The 20,078-nt window shown below is 43.7% G+C and overlaps 1 protein-coding gene across 4 annotated transcripts in view; it reads right to left on the bottom strand.

The window, feature by feature from the left end:
- Positions 1-20,078, bottom strand: part of kcna4 (potassium voltage-gated channel, shaker-related subfamily, member 4) — a 63,151-nt gene that overhangs the window by 7,419 nt on the left and 35,654 nt on the right. For 2 of the 4 annotated variants that reach the window (XM_088611879.1, XM_088611882.1), the window contains one exon: positions 14,599-18,928. The exons of 1 other annotated variant lie outside the window; for it this stretch is intronic. The gene's annotated coding sequence lies outside the window, so the exon portion shown is untranslated. Of the gene's footprint in view, positions 1-14,598; positions 18,929-20,078 lie in introns of those variants that run through there. One more of the 4 variants, XM_088611883.1, reaches the window with a different exon arrangement.

Here is a 20,078-nt window from a genome sequence, read left to right as displayed (position 1 = left end):
CTGTACTGCTACTGATCACATACCTTGTGCAATAATAAATATAACCAGTTAAATTCTCAAGCTTTGGGAGTCAATACATCAGGACATGTTGAGTTCAGGGGTGTCCACCCCTGATCCTGGAAGGTCGGTCCGTGTGTCCAGATTTTCTAGGTCTCTTTAAAGCAGTAGCACCTAAGACACTGGACGAAGCAGTTAAATAAACAGCTGGTTGAGCTTAAAAGTTGAGTTGGAATGAAACCGTGCAGACTCACACATAGACTGGTCCTCCACAGGACCAGTGCTTTGATTTGTCTTTCCCCTAGTTGACTCAACTTCCCATTTCATGCGATAACAACCTCTGTGGGCAAATACCGGGCAGTATTTCACCACGCTCATTTTCATCAGACAAACAGGATCCTCACTGATGAGGATGAGGCTGACGGATTTCTCCCGTGTCTTCACCTCGTAGCCTTGTCCAGCACGCTCTCCAGAGCCTTGCTATGCATTAGAGCAGATTTAACCAGGAAAAAAAAAAAGGAAATTCTAGTTTTCCTGACAGGACCCCAAAAAAAGCTAGCACTGCACAGTTTTGCTGAACAGTCCTCTGGCGATTTAAGATTGGAAACACTGTGTAACATAAGTTCACAACAGCTCCAGAATAACTGCACTCATCCTCCCCTCCTCCCCACAGGTAACATGCACTGAGCAACAGGATCACTAGACGTCATGGAAAAAAAAAGATACTGGTCCCCTTTCAATCCGTCATAGTCTAGTCAAGGTAGTGAGAATGTACACAATCAGGTCAAGGAAAACTAATATGTTGATGTTTTATCTCCTATTGTCTGGATTACAGAGCCCTGATGAAACTCTAAAACTGATATATGTGAAGAATAAAACAGCATTTCACCACTCTAACCTGCTTCTAACCCTGTAAAATACAAGTCTTTCCAGCTATCAGGCCTCTGGAGATTTAGGTTTACCATCACTTCTGTGCTCCAGAGACCACATGGGGCTCTGTAATCTATAAACATCCAAAGATGTTACATTGCCTTTTGTTAACTGCCTCAGACAATGAAACTCCTGTACTGCACATTCAGCAGGTGAGAGCATGTTCTCCCTTGATAATGCCATTATCAAGACATAGACATAGGACATAGGGCACAGAACCTTAGCATATGGTATCAAGGACACCGTATAGTAAAGATGAGGCAGCTATTCACTAACTTATAAAAAGGTTAGAGATGCATCGAGACCCCAGACACTCACAGCAAGCGTCAGTCCTGTATGCATGTGTCCCTGTCATGCAGTAAGTCAAGGACCCAAACCACAGCACCAACCCAGACTTGACAACACCCAGCCCATCACTCCCCTTCCTCTGTGAAACCCAGCTCACACACGCAGGCTGTGACAGAGCCCAGATCTGCACCCGGCTACAGACTGCAGATGCCAAGCTGTGCTGGGAGCTGCCAAGTGATTTATAATGTGGCAAAGCCACCCCTGTTTGTACATGTGGAGGCTGGCTCAGTGTAACACAGAGACCTCAGGCATGAGCTCATTGACATTATTAGATCCTTCTGAAAACACCCCCATCATTTGCCCCCTCTGAGCTTTTTTCTCCCCCACAACAATTTTCACTGGCAGATAAGTGAATCCGTACCTCGAAGATATTACTTTGAACAATCCCTTCCAAAAACAAAATAAGGTGATGTTTTTTTTTGTAACTGTGTTGAAAGCATACAGTTAATTAAAAGTTTAGATGCACGATTGTCTATCCCTTCACCTGTAAAACACAAAGGTTTTTGAAAAAGACACAAATAAACCTGCAAATACACTGGTGTACTATACATATTTGTATTTAATTGATGCCGTAGGAGTTTTTAACATTATGCCATCTTCTTAAAAGTTTCAAAGCATACAACAAACATCCGAATCAGCATGTTAGAATACATTTAAAAAATCATAGATTTTAAATGCTCCAATTCATTAGGATTATTGGAAGTTAGAATTTGTCAAGAATGCTTAGGCAGAAATCCTAATTTCACTAACTGCACATCATTAAAGAGCTTGTTCGTGACAAAGAAACGGTCCCTCCACACTGTCAAACTCATGGCAGAAGACAAAGAGCTTGCTTTTCATTGCACATAAACCTCACAAAAGCTTCCCAAGGTGATTCAGTGTCAAGGCTTTTAAGATTCTTCAAGGGCCAGGCAAAATGTTATAAATCCAATATTTTTCTACTTCACCCATGTTGTGTCAATAGAGGAATCAGATTTTCCCCTCAAACAACTAACAGATTCAGTACCTCCTTCCATATGGCACTGCAGTCCGAGGGATTAGGTGATCTGATTATCGTCAAAAGTGGTAGACACAGAAGATTGAGTGTATATAATTCAGTTGAGAGAGAATGCTATTATAGACGGTATGCAGAAAATTCAGCTAAATTCAGCTTGATCAAAAATTGATACACAGTGAAAACTCCTGAGCAGTGGCCAGATATATAATTGTCTGGCCAATTGCATAATTGTCAGTCAAAGCTAATCTTCATATCGATACATAACCAAGCATGGCTGTTAGCACTACCCGTCACGGGTCTTGGGATCAATTCCAAATGGGGGTTCCTTCTGTGTGGAGTTTGCATGTTCTCCCTGCATCAGCATTGTTTTTCTCAGATTAGTCTCAATTCCTCCCATGACCCCAAAACATACAAGCCAACCATTGCCCCTATGTTCCTCTCCCATGTGTCTGTGTCCAAAGATGGTTTCGCGCCTCATCCAGAGTGAAGTCTGGACCAGTATCCCATGTCTCCCAGGTTAGGCCCTAGATCACCATGAGCCTTGAAAGATAAAGCGTCTATTCACACAGGATGGATCTCTGCAATGAGGATGGCCTGTTTTCATATGTAAAAGACTCAGGAGTCAAACTCACTCCAGTCTCTAGCAGGTGACTGGTGCTTCTGGTCTGAAGTCCCGCTTTTTTTCGTCCCGTGTCAGCAGCAGTTGGAACAGCTGGACCGGAGGCAGGGGACCAGGAGCCAGAACTGGACTGGAGGATGGATCTTTACTGTGGTCCGGACTGTAAGCCACTGCGCAGAAGCTCCAAGGAGAGAAACATCATTGCCACTCTCCTCTACTTGCAAAAAATTGATTCTCTGCAAGTGAACAGAGGTAGGAAAGGATAGAACCATAAACCTACCTATGACTTTCATGGTTCTTCATAAGAGTCAAAGCTTTGCGCCAATGTTTTGCCCAGCTCCCAAGCAAAATCACCGAGATGCTCTGACCCGTTTTTCAAATCTGCTTCGGTACTCGGCTCACCTGCAGCTTCAAAATGCACGTTGCTCAGGTCAGTAAAAACCTGTTGGAGACGGTCACTTATTCTCAATAAGGAAAATGATTTCTATTTTAAGTAATAGATAGCTATACCTGATTGCTGAGGGGAGATCTGACTAAGAAGGACGTTTAAGCCCTTTGATACAGGCAGTGCAAACAGAGCTGATCTCATAAGAAACATAATGTGATAAACAGACGACACGGAAGATGGTAAGCTTTGTTTTTAGACACGTCTTTTAAAAGACCAGCTTTGATTCCATGACTGGAGAACCTAACTGGGTTGTATTGTTACCTCAAGATCCTTTCAGTCCCTGTTGTCACTGGCCAAAGAGATGAGATCACTGGAAAACTTTCTGAGCTTGTTGACAAGTTCCTCTGTGCGCAAATTACAATCCCAAGAAAATCATTTATCAGGCAATAAAATCAGAATATTTGAACAAAGAGAAAAATGGAATGCCACAGAAGAAGCCTTCAAAGAAGTGAATAATGGGCTTGTAAAATATTAAAGCAAATGTAATATTGTGTGACTGCACAAATGAAAGGTTGGTCTCTTTTTTCATTTTACAGCTCTCTTTTTCTCATTACAACGATCATCAAAACCTTTATTTAAATATATATGACTGCCAGCCTCTGCTGTGCCCAGGGTGAATGCATGTTTTTTTTATTTAAACTTTTGTAATTAAGATTCAGAATCATCTGCAAAGCGTGAGACAAGCTTTACAGCGAGAAAACCACTGTTTGGCTATCCATGCTCGCTCTGCTCTGTAAGGCTTTAGGATGGAATTATAAGCGAACCAAAAACAGTGACGTGTTTAACTTATGAAACAAGAGGAGGTTGATTCCACACATAAAAAACAGTGAAGCTCAGCAGCTGTTTTTCTCACACTCCTGACTGCGAGGAGCCTTCTTCTTAGCTAGTACTGCTTTCACACTTTCTCCCCTTGACCCTTAACTCAGGTGACCAAGGTCACTCTTCAGCACTGGGCCTTCTAGATGGAAAACTGATTTTGCCCTCTAATGATGGCCAGTCCAGTTTTAATTTCATGCACGATTGCCAAAGCACGTTTTGACCGCAGCCACAACTCATTTGCATCTTGACTTGATATTATCGCCCTGCCCAGAACCCCGAGGGCTCGAAATATTTTGATACTGCTGGGTGCAGACCTGTTTTCTATCTGTTACCAGGGCCAAGCATCCTGCCTTGCAGGACGTCTTAAACCGGAAACATGGCTGCAGGTGATGTACCATTTAAAAAAATCAACTTTTTGGGTCCCTTTCCCATTCCTAAGGCATTCATCCATAACATTATTACAATATCAGTGCCAGTACGCAAACCTGAAAAAAAAAATGTTCCAGCAGATATGTTAACATCTGATAATGAGAGAAAGGGAGAATGTTGCACACAGGACACTTTTGTTTCCCCATACAAAAGGGTATCCTCATTTAAACCAAAATGTGTTTTCTGCTCATGTGGAGTTTAATTTCAGGGGAGCATGGAAGAGTTAACAGCAGTTATGAGAGATAAGAGAAAGTCCACATAGATACAGCAACACAGACTTGTGGGTTTGTGTTAATCTGAAGGGCAGTCAGGAAGTCATATTAAATGTGGGGTGGACGATCAGCACGTTTTTTGCTGAGTAACCAGTCTGTGTTAGACACACAGTCAACAGTGTAAAAGTCTGTTGCTGGTGTCTTCACTGTACTGAATATTGTCACGAAATGATACTGCAAAACGTTTCTACCGTCATAACGAAATCTGTTTAAAGTTTCATTGACTTTGTGATTATCAGCAAAACTGGTATCCTGCATTGGCGTTGCGCAACATGTAACAAAGTTAGATAAAATACAGTTCCAAGCAGCTCCCAGAAGACTAACTCAACAGACTCCTCACTCAAATTTTTACGTTTCCTCCTTTCGTTCTTCTGCGTGCTGGGAATGATCCTAACACCAGAAGAATTTGCAGATTCACAGCTTGCTCGCATCAGTCCTTTTCAATAAAGAAGACCATAAGGAATGCCTGAGATACCATACTGTATAAAAAAAATGCATGACAGAAGCATTAACGTCTTTCAGCTGAAAATTCTTCTACAGGGCCCGGAGTCCACTGAGAGCCTGGGGTTTTATTAAGCTGCAGAGCCCAGTTTCAATATCTAATACCTGGCTGACGTGAAACATGCAATGCAGTTCAAGAGCCTTAGACATCTTACACACAGTCAGACGTTACACTGTAGGATTTGAACATCAATAATTTACTCAAAGTCTCCACAGCTCTCTCCTACTGTTATAAGAGCTGTGTCTGTTTTTAATGCATGGTTTGAAGGCCTGTTGAACACTCATACCACATAAGCACTGAGGAGGGCCTCCTTAAACCCATTATTTATTTTGCATTCTGGGGAAAATGAATGTCCTTGTTGGTGTATATACTGTGTGCTGGATATACAGTATCTCTGTTTCTTGGCTATTTTAAATAAGCTCTGTCATTTACAAAACAGAAACTTACATTTATAATTTATTAATTTATATTTACATAACAGAATCAATTCATATAACTCTAATAGGTTACTGTAAAGAGGTTCTTTTATTCAATGGATTGGCTGTTGTATTTGTCTTACCTGTTGTGGATCCACAGTGTTGGCCTTGTCTATTTCTTCCACCATATTGTGTCAAGTTACAAAGCCTCTCTCACCCCTGGTTTAAATGGAGGCTCAGCTGTCCATCAAGAGGAGCTGGGGGCAGAGTTTAGGGTGTTAAACCTAGTCCTCATGGGATAGCAAGTTAGACTTGTCCTTGTAGTATATCTGTGTCTGTGTGTTGTTACACAACCTGAAGAACTGCAGTCCTGTTGTTGAAACTTCTAATTGGACAATTCCTGGGTGAAACTGCAGATTGTTATTTTTCTGAAATATTTTTTTCTTTTCTTCCCTAAATAGTTTTCTTGTGTTCTTGTTTATATACCTTAGTAAACAAACCTTGCTGGGTCTGTTTTTTATGATATCTGTGACTGACCACTGGACCTAGGTCACGATGGTTTAATCACGACATCTTAGCTTAGGCTGGGTGAGAAGAAACCAAGTTTGTCATTTAGCATCCTTAATTGATCGGGATCTTCCGAAACCGGATTGAGAGAGCTCCAGGTAAGCCATACCTGAGCAGCTATTACAGAGTGTTGTGGTAATGCTTCATATCCACTCTCCCTCTGTTTCAAGCCACATCCAGGCCCAACCCTGTGGTCCAATAACCACTCAGTCCAATCGAGGGTCACAGTGAGCCACCCAGAAGCTAACTTTGTGCCAGCAGGCCCACTCTAGCGCAGTGGGAGGTGGAGAAGTGGGAGATTCCCTGGGGAACGTCAGCGAGGCCAGATTGTACCAAGAAGACTGTCTTAAACTCCACACAGAAGGCAGGAATCCAAGATCCACAAGGCAGCAGTGCTAAAAAAATGCTACAGCACTGTATCGCCCAAAAGGATGATGATTTCCTCTTATCATTATGATTTCAGACCAATGCTGATATCTCAGTAGATAGTACATTATTCTGCATATGGTAAATGAATAACTTTATTTGTACTGTTGTAATAACACGGCAGTAAATATATCCTGGGAAAACACCAACAGAAACCATGAGGAGCAGCTCGAGAGTCATCTCCCTACCGGCACACGGATTGGCAGATCCTAAAGCTCTCCTCTGGGTGTCACAACTTGATCACCCCCCCCAGAGGAGAAACAGAGCCGATGGAAATGAGCAGAGAAGGTGGAAAAAACTCCCCTCGAGTGACAGCTGAAAGAGACCCCCCGACACCGGCGCCTCCTCCAGCAGAGCTGGGAAGTACGCCTCCCCTCGCCTCTCTCAGTTTTATTTCTGGCAGCCACGGAAAGCAATGTCATTCTAAACACGCCGTCATGCCCAGAAAGGCTCTCCTTGACTGTGCGCGCACACAAAATCATTTGTCAGCTGCCTGCTGCACCTCTTCCCCACCCACCCCTTGTTGTTTGGGATCTGCGGCTAACTTGGCAGTCGGGATTAACCTTCTAACTCTGCCTGCAAGGAGCCGTCCACAGGGGAATAAAGTAGCTAGGGAAATGCTTGCTCAAAACTGTTCATTTCAGAATGTTTGTTTTTTTATATCTCGCCAGTACTCAGTTGTGTAATCGTTGATGGACTGTGCTGTGGGGAAAAAAAAATAACGTTGAGAGGAGACGTTTTTCTTGTTTCGTTTCAGCGCTCATCAAAATGCTCTGTTTTCCTATTTTCTCCTGTTGAAATGCTGCAAACACCCTGCTGGATCAACATGATAAGGGGCTGTGCGGGTGGCCTGGTGTAGCGGTTGTGCGCATTGCTGTCTTGTGGTGCTGGGGCCCTGCGCTCAATTCCTGGGGTGCTGTCTGTGTGGAGGTTGCTTGTTCTCCCTGCGCTCATCTGGGATTCCCCGTGGGTGGAAACCCTCATGCACACCTTCTCTATGCCTTAAGGGAGGAAAACAAAACAGGGAGAAGCCACAAGATGATTAAAAACAGAAGATCAAATATTCAGCTCCCCCTCTTCCTGAACTAGGGGAATCACACTGGCCCAAAGCTGGTGTGTTCCTAAACCTGTTTTCTTACTCAGTCCTCAGATTTGCTGTTTGGAATAATCAGTGTCATCTATAATTTGAGAGCCGAATTAGAAATCCTTTTAAATGCTCTATTTTATTCCTTTTTGCCTTCACTTGGTCTTTAAAAGGGCATGCTTATACTCGCAACAGAGGGTGAGACAGACAGACAGGTTACATAAGCCTGTCAGCTTCATCAGTGGTCATCCCTTGTGGAGTATTCAGCTCATGAATGGAAGTGGCATTTCTGCTTTGAAATTTGCTTTTATTTTGCTGTAAGCAAGATCGTCTTTTCTATTTTAGTAGGAGCCTAACAAGATTTAAAAAGGTCAGGATTTTTGTGGCAGCCTCTCTCGGTGTAAAACGAACAAAAGAAAGCATGCCTTCAATTTACACTTGCTTAGACAATCTGAATGCTTTTCAATCACCTCCCAGTAACACAAAGCCTCAGAAATTAAACAGTAGCCCTTCGGTGGTTCACTGTCTAAAGCAGAAAACGTGCAAAATATGTCGATTTTATATTACATAGTTTTTACAATGGCAGCATTCTTAAACAGCTCGTTTAATCCTTTTAGAAGCAGACAGGTTTTTTTTTATAAAGACTGATGAAAGGAACGGTAATATATGTATTTAGGCTCAGCCTGTCGGGAAGCTGAGAGGTTGGCACAATCCTGGCACACTGCTGGAATCAGCACTGTGCGCAAGTGGCACCCCCTCTGCCAGTTCACCCCCACGTCCTCTGGAGGAAACCCGTTCTCTGCCCGATGTGTTGTGCGCAAACACTCTGTCTCTCTCACACACATGCAAGGGCTCACATGCACAGAAAAGCTCTGAAGCCGCGATGGACTGAAACGCCACAGCACCCTCCCCCATGTTGGGGACACCCAATAAATATTCCAGTTAGATATGGCAAATGGGACACAGCCCCCAAAGAAACCTCCCCTGCTGCTGCAGTTGAGAAATATTTCAAATCTTAAAATTAACCACTTTTTTCAATACTCTCAGCACATTGGAGGTAGCGTAAATCGTATTTAGACAAATAGCAACACTCTGCCTCTCTCTGTAAAGATTATGTACATTTCATATTTTGTACTGATCTTTCAATACCCATCTCACACATTTTTACACAAGTTTAGAGTTTTTAAATATGACCAACTTTCTCTTTCATAAATTACGTTTCATGCACAATGCACCTTTTCCACTGCCCAGAGCTAAGCAAGTTAGTGGCTGGAATGAATTTACTTGGCTGCTGTTATTTTAAGAATGAAAGGTTTTGTCGACTGAGAGGTTAAAAAGGTGAATGGATAAGAGTGGAGAAGTGGTTTAGAACTCATTGACGTGCGTGGGTTAAAAGTTACTTGCATGTTTGCCCATGAGAAGGCTCACCGAATAGCCCATAGTGAGCAGGAAAGGAATAACAGGTCTACACACCGATCTCCGCAACTTTAGAGAAGGATCTGGGAAGCAATAGCACAATTCTGTGGGTCTATCGTGTTTCCCTTGTCTTTGTCAAGGATCTAGGTATGAAAAGGCCTGGATTCAGATGTGAAGCAACAATACTTTAAAAAATCCTGAACATTCTGGTTAAAGATTGAAAGCAGAGACACATTTGTGAAACGCAACACAGAGAACACATGGGATGTAACACATCAAGGTTAAACTGGAACTTTGTTTTGTTATACTCAGTGTAATAAACCTGTTGGTGGGTGAATAATATCCCCACTGGAGGTGCCCCCCAGCCTGTGGAAGCGGGCGAGGTCGTTTCATCACTACTAATGCCACAGCTGGGCGCCCTCCAAGCACACAGATTGTTTGGATGCAGCCATGCTGCTGATGCACCAGTCAGCTCCTTCTGCACTGGCTCGTGCTAAAGACAGCCGCCCAGGATGGATGATGGGACAGATGGACGCCTCAGTCCTGGTTTCTCTGAACGAGACTGCTGTCTGTTAAAGCACAGCGCTCATTCTCTGGGCACCGTCTCTCACAGAAAGGCTCCTTCGACTAGTCGATCTTCTCCGCTCAACCTGGGCGTCTTTGGCTACCGTTGCATGTAGGAAAATCATGTCTTTTTATACCGCTGTCTTCACAGATTCTCCATCAAGTCATTTCGGCAGTTTTAATTAAATGGCAATTGAAATTGAATGGCATGAACAATTCGTTTGGGATGAAAAGGACTTTGTAAATGCAATGACGATGATGATGGTTGTTGTTGTTGTTGTTGTTGTTGTTGTTAAACAGATCCGGTCTGCTGTTGACCACAGATTTAGTCTGCTGTTGACTAAATCACATGCACATGCTCAGTGCAGGCCGAAGGGTGACGAAGCCAGACATCTCTTACCAGAGCAAACTGCTGACCCGCTGGCAGCGCTGCAGAGCCAGGGGACCAGAAGGGGCGATGATCAAGCCCTTAGCCTTGTGCCCTGGGCTGCTGACTAGGATTCTGACCTACAGCATACGGGCACTGAAGGTCAAGCACGCCTACCTGATACTACAGCCCATGAGTGCACACACAGGCCACGAGACAATCTGGCGTTTGTAAGGTGGTGTACTCCTGGCTTTTTCCAGGACCTGGTGTGCCAGCTTTACAACTCCTTTCTCTGGCCAAAGCTTGTCTTGACCTTTCCCTCATAACGTTATGCTTCGCCATTCTTTTGCCGTGATTTCACTGTGATTCTCTTTACTTTACTCTGCTATACCACAGTGAGTCTTTACAAGGATACAGGCCGCAAGATAACAAATGTCATTATTAAATACTGACCCGAAAATGCATTCATATTTTCCATTGGGGTTTTGCATTCAAGGCATTTAATACAGCTGGTACAGAGAGGTGTTTGTTTTACACTGACAGGAGTATGGTATGTGTATACATTCTTATTTGTCAATGTCATAGTTGTACCAACTGTACGTGCCCCATAAAGATATCCCATCCTTAACCCAGCTGGACTCAGATTACTCTGGATAAGACCTCTTTGCACAGTACAGCTAATCCAGTCACCATGACAACAAAAAAGACATTTCCCTGCACCCATCCCACTAAAGTGCTTCCCTTGCGGATCAAGACTGTTCCTGCTTTCCCAAATTCTTTGTCATCAATTCCGCCACTCGCTGCTCCACTGAAATCCCAAAAGCTCCACGTTCTACAAACACAGGGATAGAAAATCGGTTTCCGTCAAGAAAGTAGAACCCTGAGGAGGTGTTTTGGGGGCTGTCATGCTTATAATCATAAGAAGCCAACTCTAATTCCCCCTTGAAACCGATTCGCTCTTATTTTTGAAGGTTTTGATAAAATGCCACAGCGGCAGATTGATGTAGGAGGAGGCTCCAAAGTATAGGGATGCAAAGTGTAGAAGCAGACTCGAGTCCCACGTTAAGCCGTCAAAAAACAAAGAAGTATACGAGCATGGCCACCCGCGACAGAGCACGACACCCTTGGGATGTCCTTGCCCAAAAAGTCAATCGCATAACTTTCCGTCAGCAGCTCTCCTCCATTCTCCCTGTTGATCCTAAACAGCAACAGGCTTCTCCCAGTAAACAGCAGGCCGGCAATCGTCACTGAGCTGACGGAAAGGAGAGCACAAGGTTGGGACTGTCACGGGCGTGCTCAATCACCCGCGCGCCGCAGAGCTCAGACATTTCCTGCAGCTGTTTTGGGGAGACATAAACACGAAGAGAAGTGGCTCCTGTGGTCACATTTAATCGCCTCCAGCGACTGGGTAAATAAGGTGGGAAGCTCCGCTCCGTAGGCCGTGTTGACAACCGCTAAAAGGGTCTGTATAACCACAACCACTGCCTGCCCAGGGATCCGATTACATTCTGCCTCTTTTTATATAGATATGCGAGGGGCAAGGCCCGGGTCGTTCGCTCCGCAGGCGGAGAATGCAGATGGAAACCAGCGGGCGGATGATGTTTTTTACGGGTGCCCTGCTTCTTGGAGCTGAGGAGGATTCTGGGAAAAGGCCGGGGGCATGGACTCGCACGCCGCCGCTTCAGGATAAACCCTCCTGTGAGGAACTGCAGTGGGAAGAGTGGAACCTTTGGAAAACAGCAGCTCACCTGCCTGCCTTTCAGCCCTTTGGTATTGTTTTAAATTGCCAGCAAGGGATGCCTATACGCTACAAGAAAGGGGGATAGAGAGCCGCATCTATTTGCATTGATGTGGTGCTCACTGTATTCATTCGATTGATTGCCCATGGAATATCTGTCTGGCTGCAGACCACACTCCTTGATGTATGCCATTGCAGATGAAATCCTCTTCTAAATAGCGCTGAGCCGTACTCACTGGAGCATTTCTCCCCCGTCACAAAAGGTCCATTAAAAGCAGAATGCGCCTTTGAAAGTCACACACGAATGGAGAGCACCGAAAAAAAGACAGGTGTCTCAGGCAGGTGAATACGGGGAAACCGCAGCAAAGGCCTGACATGATCCTGCCCAGGAAGACAGCAGCCAACTCCCCTCTCAGACCTCGTTCAAAAAGCACACCCGCCCAGCTAGCCGCGTTTCGGCTTTCACACACCAAGGCAGCGACCTCCTCCTCCCTCCATAGCGCACTGTCTTGTCGGTCCCGTGCCCCCGCCACTGCCCCGGTGTCTGATATCTTCATCGCCGGGCTGGGCCGTGTTCGAGCCGGTCGCCGAAAGGAGGTGTCGGCCTGCGAAAGCCTGTTTCCACCTCCTCCGGCCCAACGCCAGCGAACCGTTTTCTCATCAGCCCGCAGGGACTCCCAGCGGCATGCTTTTCATCACAGGAAACACTGGGCCAGACTGGGCTGAGGGGCAGATCAGATAAGGTTTAAGTGCAGACGGCAACAGAGTGGCTTTGAATGGAAAAGCAAACATGACAGACATTGATTTCAGATCTCCTACTCCAGATTTTCTGTTTATATACTACAGATGAGGAGTAAATATATCTTTGTATTACTTTATCGGGTAGGCTGACGATGTAGTTTATTTACCACAAACGAAGGGATTTCACAGTTCCAAACCAATATGCTAAACAAAGTCTGATACCATTTTAACATTGCCTTAACCTGTTCATCAGCAGCTATGAGGGAACTTGGTCCACAGTGGGCGTAACACACAGTCACACACACCTGTGCACAAGAGACTCTGACCATGACAAAATGATAGTCCCTTTAAATAAAACCCTAACATTCAATACAGTGTAAATAAGGGGAAGCTAGGTGTAGTGTTACTCATCTTCCATATGGACAGGGCCGAGCCGCCAATCTAAAGTGCTGTGGTAGTGTCATCCAGGCATCAGATTTCTCTGGGCTGATGGGCACAGTGTTGCAGGACAGGCAGGGCTGCCGTTGATAAAAACAGCTTCCCACAGCTATGCAAGAAGAGTTGGCATATTGTTCGGTGATCAGTCTTATGTTACCACCACGAGGAACGGAGCCTATTCTTGGGGGACATTGACAGGTGTAAACCCCAGCTATAATAGAACCAGATGTACTCTGCTGTCTCCCTCAGATCCCGGCTAATCTTTATAAATTTTCCCAAAAGCCCTTTTTCCTAATTCAATAATAGAACGTCTTTAGAGTCGCGTTCCACAGCGGACCGAAGCATTTCAGAAACTAAGCCCGTGAAAGAAAGTGACAGGAGGGCTCTATAAATACAGTCCCTGTGCTGCAGCAAGAAATAAGTCATCAGGCTTTTTTTATACGTGACTTGTTCTGCTGTGGCGTTTGTTTCCTAAGGAATAGCTTTTGTCTGCCCTGCCTTAATGTGCTGACCTCTGCGGTAGACCACAGTCAGAATGACATTACAGTCATCTGTGCGTCTCAAAAGCCTTTCTCCTTTCTCATATCCGTCTGTCGTATCTCACAACTGCATCAAAGGACATGTGGTGGTCCTGGTTTTGGGTTAAAAAAGGCTACACCATCCTGTCCAAGCAAATTAACCTTAACTAAACCATGCTTAGCGAAGATTTCTCACAGGTTTCTGCTAGTGGCTGTAATGTCTTCTGAAGTTTTTGCATAGAAATGTAAAATGGTCTTAGTTTGGAAACTTTCTAAACCATAGGTTTAGCGGTAAGAGGAAGTAATGGGAAGAAACTAGTTTTCTCATTTTTTGAATCTGCTCAAGCTTTTTCAGCCTTTACTTCAAATCAAGACCTGATCCATGTTATTTCCACCTTTCAGACTTGTGACATGTCACGTTTTCCAAATAAACGTTAAGTAGAGTTTACTGAGGCTGATTGCATGTCTTGCAAAATAAAAACCTCTATTCATTTCCAGGATTCTTGCTATATCTGTAAAGTCATAAGATCCCAGCAACTGGCCTATTGTTGCAGTTTGACTGATGTGCTGGGCTGGCATCAGTCCCAAAGTTTAGTAATTACTCGACACAGCACTCATTTTAAATATTTAAACATGAATGGCTTTGGGTGTCGTGTATCAGAAAAAAGAAACAACAGAAAATAAGTGGCACTGGGACATTTGAAAATGACCTCTGACCTTTCCCCCTTGTTGAATAGGCAATGCCCGCCCAAGGTCTAGTGCATTGTGGGAGGGGAAGCGTTTCAGAAACTCATTCCAAATTCACTGAACGGCTGCATTTTCATCTCGCCCTGATTAGTTTGGCACAATCTTTATCAGTATGCATCGTTACTTGATGGATGTCCGGGCCACCTTAAAATAAACAAGAGCCGGTCACACAGTACAGACACAAGACACAGTAATAAGACACAAGAAACAAGTGCTAGGGTCATTTTGTTTTTTCTTTTTTATTGAATATATTTATGATCTTTGAATCATCATTGCACATAATTCTATCTTTCGTCCTTGCCGATATTGCTGCCTTTCAAAGGATACAAATATAGAAAGTCCATGAGTTCAATGGTTGCCTTACTGAAAACAGAAAAAAGGGGGGTCCCCAAAAAAACCAACTGCTTGTAGCACCCAAATAAATAAAAAAAATTGACATAGATTTGTTTTAATAAGGAGGCAGTTCTAAAAAAACAAAAGCTTCATGCAATGCACAGGTGGTCAGAAACCCTTCAGAAAAATCATCAAGCAACAGGAACAGCAATAGTACAGTATATTCAGTCTTGCAATACAAAACTATGTACTTTAGGACAGGGGTGGCCTGGTCCTGGAGGTGTGTCTGCAGATTTCCAGAGCTCTTTAAAGCAGCAGCTCCTCACAAGCTGGGAGAAATTTTGGAATTGGTCCATTTCAGCCAATACCGAGCTGAATTACAGTGGGTCATTTAGATTAATAATCCGCGGACTCACAGAACCAGAACAGTCCTGTTTCAGAATTTCTAGCATTGTACTGTTTAAATCATTTTTGTGACGGAGGGGGCAAGATACCAAAGATTTACATCATCTTCCTGTTTATAATTCACCAGAATACTTTTTAAGAAAGTACTAAACCCGTACAAAAACAGCATGAGATCAAAGGTTGAAGGAAACACTAAATCATTACTTTTCCCATAAGGAAGGGTCTCTCCATCTGGCCTTTTGCCCAAGTCCCAGGATGAGAACTCTCTAAACAGACGGGTGTAGCACAGAAATGCGCTTCATGATCACCATCTACAGTATGGTTTTTTGCTCTGGAACAGTGTGAGAGTTCCAGCACTCTGTTGTCTAAGAGAACTTCATTACTGCAAGTTTCAGATGACCCTGAACCAAGTGACCAAGCCTGTCTGTTGCAGGAGATATTACAGCACTGCGCAGCAATACGGAGGTTTCATTATAAACCCAATGGAAATGAAAGGAGCCTTTCCCAGTGAATGGTGGCCAAGGCAAATTTGTACAGGGCTTCTGGAGGTTTTCAGAGGCTTTTCTTGCCTTTTACTATGCATTTACTTCCTTGACCACACTTTTGCATGCATTTACTCTGATTTTACTGTGCTGTAATGTGATTTACGATGTTTTAACTGCAGTATACCACAGTAAATCTTTATCAAAGTCTTGCATCAAGGCATAGCCACCTGGCAAGAGGTGGCTATTGTCCAGAAATAATTGAACTGATGGATCACTAAACCAGGCCACACTGCTCCCCTGTACAGTGTGTCTGAGCATTCCCACGTACCAGTGAAATCTGCGGGTCTGTGGCTGTACACTGCTGAAGTGGGCTATCACATTCATGCATTTGACAAAAGTGGACCACCTTAGGGTGCTCTGCTCAGTTTTCCCCCTGAGGTTTCTCTGAGGAGTTAGAAACAAGCTGACGGGCATCTGTATCTGTATCCGCTCCGTGCTGAACAAATCCATCCCACACATTCAGATACAGTCAGCACTGAGTCAGGTGGTCACCTTTGTAGTGCAGTAAAGTTAGAATAGAGTTTGGGGTAGCAGACCATTTAAAAATAAAACATTCCTCATTCTTCATATTTAAGGTTGTTTTCTGGTATATTATTTAAAAAATGGCATCACTAAGGTATGGACTCGCCAGAAGTTGAATGACCGGACACTGGCAATACACAAATCATCTTCTCAGGTCATACTCTTAGGGGAACTTGAACAATAAATTGCAGATACAAAAATACCTTTTGAACCGAAAGCACTACTGATAAACCATAGTTACATTTCTTAAAAAATAACGAATCGGTAAAAAAATATGATTTCCAGTATGCAATGGCTTTGATCGCAATATCAACATGTCCACTCCACTCAGGACGCTCAAACAAAGTTCTCCAAACTCAAAGGCCAGTCTCTTTCCTCCTGCCACTCCTGCCTTCGGACTGGATCACTTCTGGGGTGATTGGACACTCTCAGTCCAATGAGGGCGCCAGGCTGTCTTCGGCGCACCGGTCTGAGGGCAGCGGACTGAAGAAGGAAGTCAGATGCCTGTGGTGGATCTCACACCAGCTGCCTCTTGTCCTAGTCTCAGTACCGCAGTCATCTGAATAACATGTGACTCTAAGGCAAGACCCGAAGGATCATGTCGGCTTCATTTACCCCACACCCAGAGCTTAGGAAGGGCGACAGTTTTTCAAAAGACAAAGGTGGATTACAGATGTTCTTCCATTAATTGGAATCCGTGCCCAATGATGTTTTTAACAGCAGTATAGGAGAATTGCTATTGATATCAAATTAACCGGTACCTTACTGGTGAAGTTGCGCATTGTTCAAGCTGTTAATATTATATATGTTCCATCTCTCCAAGCACAGTGTGTGCTTCCCCCTGTCTGAACAGCACTCCCTGCGGCCCAGATCCAATGAGCATTGGGATTCGGACGTGACAGGCTTTGTTTCCTGTGAGTGGTGGGCTTCGACCTTCTCCCCAGTGGAAACCAGCTCTTTACAATTTGCACTTATGATTTAATCTGGGTCAATATTTCAATATTACTTTTTCCCATCCATCATAGCTTCCAGAATACCACTTTGGTGTACGTGCATAAAAGACAAAGTAAATAATACTGTCTTTTAAAGATTAGGATTTTGACTGGTTATAAACCTATCATAAGTTAGATTTTCAGAGATATTTGACTTTAAGTTCTTTCGCAAACATGAATCAGACAGAAAGGATTCCTGTGTGGTGATACACATAGCAAACGAGTCCGTTTCTGTTTCAGCTCCTCTCCACGTTGTGGGCCTATCCATTTTAGACATTAAAGGTTGAAACGCAAACCTCCTCTGCCTCTCTTCAGTCCTGTGCATGGCAATACTCTGTCATTCCACATTTGTCCAAGTACACGGCACTCATCCACATCTCCAAAACGTAAAAAAAGAATTTAAAAAGTATAGAAAATAGAGCTCTGACATATGTACACTTGAAATGAGCCCTGTCCTTCACCCGTATTCTCCAGATTTCAGTTCCTTCTCCTGTTTCTCAGAATTCCTATTCCATGTGTCGCTGGAGATTCCCTATCTGCTGTCCTTCCTGCTCACAATAGCATGGGTGGTGCTTCTTGTTAGCATGAAGTCTGGATATTCAGAAAGGGCTTCATGCAGTTTACCAGGGGGAAGCTAATTAATGTTGCACAGAGCAGAACCATTTATCGGTGACAACAAATCATTCCTGCCGGGACAGCTTGTGAAGTCCTCTGGTGGCTTCTGGTCTCTTTCCCTTATTTACCAACCTGCGCAGGGCCGCCAATTCAGCATGTAACAAGCACAGGACAGAGTTTACTTCATGGACAATGTCCGTTCTCACAGCAGAGCTATATTAGCTAGAAAGAGCCCATGTCCCGGCAGAAAACGTGGCATTCCCTTTACTGCGTTGCTGAACTACCCACTGGAGGGAAGCAGGATCTTTGGCTGGTGTAACACTAATTTATTTCCCCACTTCACTTCCTTTCTTTCAGATTTGAATTATTGCCCTGCTCTGTGCAATACAGACTTGCTTCCCACACACGCATCGGCATTCAAGAGCTTTCTCAGAAGCTTTCTTTTTTGTACGGAATAATCAGTTATTGTGGAAGATAATTGGATAAGAGGAGAAACACAAACCGGACTCCACGGAACACAAAACAAGATGATGAAAGGACATCCACTTCCCCCTGGAGCATCAGAAATGGAACAGGAGGCAAACAAAAGTTTTGATATAAGTGCAGTAGGCAATTGTGATTAAAAAGCTGTAGGAATGCAGCTGTAAATGCATTTTTTAAGGAAAATAATATATATATGTATGTTACATGTTCAGCAGCTCCACTTTTGCCAGTGGTGTTTGATTTAAAAATAAAACAATATCAACAACAAGAAAAATAAAACTGCTAGCCACATAGAGAAGACTGACTGCAACCACTGAATGATTCGCTTGGTTACTCTATTACACCATCAGGGCAGACTTGTAAAAGAACTGCAACCAGAATGTCTGTCCGTGATATTTAAATAATATTAACAACCATTTCAAACAAAGAAAAAAATTGTTTCACACTTAAGAAAAACAAACAAACGAACAAACAGAAAATACCCTTGATAAACCTAGCATTGTTACCCTCGAAAGGAAAACTGCTGTATATTTTCATTAAGGCATTCGACTGGGTCAGATCTTCACACGCTTCCTTCTTTGTAGCATCTAACTTCGTTGTCCGGGCTCTCGTTTGCAAGGAAGCTGGTTTTGGACCGAAGTTTAACAGTACTGTAGGGAAGAAGAAGACAGCGGGGAGACCACGTTAATATTTTCTTCTTAACAAAGTTCAGCGATGCCTTTACCCTGATATATCGCTTTTCCAGCCAGCACTTGCTTTTTCTAGTGTCGTAATTGTACTCTTAAAGGAACAGAAAATATTGAGAATGGAAGAAAATGTAGAAAACAAGAAAAACAATGAGAATAAAGCCTTTCAAGACCTTAGTTCTGATATTACAGGTTCGTGTATCTATCTGTATAAATATAATAAAGCACAGCACCTCATTGATGGTCTCTGACATTGCCGTTACACATAATTCACTGTATACAGATGAACTCGCACTCCATCGTGCCAAACAAACATGGCAGACCTCCATTTGTAACATTTCAGGAAAAGACTTTAAATTTAGTGGCATGCAGTTTTTAAAACACATCTTTCTTTCAAAAAAAAGGGCCGTGCTTCTTGACAGTTCACTGAAGAACAGGGATTACCACTGGACTACCATTAGCAGTCATGGAGAGCCAGAATGCTCGGCTCAGGACTGAGCAAGTTTCCCTGGTGTGTTTTGTCCATGTAAGAACATTCAGGGACGGCTATGACTGCACACAGGAGAGCTGTAATCACTGCAATACTAGGAACATTCATCCGTTTTCAAACCGCTTTGTCCAGGGTCACAGGTGCCAGAGCCTGTCCCAGCACGCAACAAGTACACTGCACGATACCCCAGACAGACAGCACGCCAGGTTCAGAAGGAACCCAGGGCCCCAAAACTGCAAGGCACCAATGCTAACCAGTGCGCCACTGTGCCATCTGCCAGCTAGGCGTGTTGCGTTGTGTTGTGTTGTGTCCTTTCTCACAGAACTGTTTGTATTGTTTATCTTCCTTTCCATTTTGGGGATGTAGCAGGAGCAGGGGTAGTCGTACTTGGCACGACTGTTCATCAGTAAGTGAACCTTACAGGAGAGCACGGACGCCCTATGTAAGAAGAGCCAAGAGTGATTGTTCTTCCTGAGTAAACTGCGCTCTTTTAATGTGTGCGCTACAACAATGACTTTATTCTATGGAACTTTCATTGAATGTGTCCAAACATTCTCTGGAGCAGCCTGGTTTGGTAACCTTAATACACTCAATAAAAACGGACGGAGCAGGGCAGCGAAGGTA

The sequence above is a fragment of the Lepisosteus platostomus genome, chromosome 18 (genome assembly GCF_059453375.1).
Source record: "Lepisosteus platostomus isolate fLepPlt1 chromosome 18, fLepPlt1.hap1, whole genome shotgun sequence".
Lineage (NCBI taxonomy): Eukaryota > Metazoa > Chordata > Actinopteri > Semionotiformes > Lepisosteidae > Lepisosteus > Lepisosteus platostomus.
This window is presented reverse-complemented; position numbering and strand designations above follow the sequence as displayed.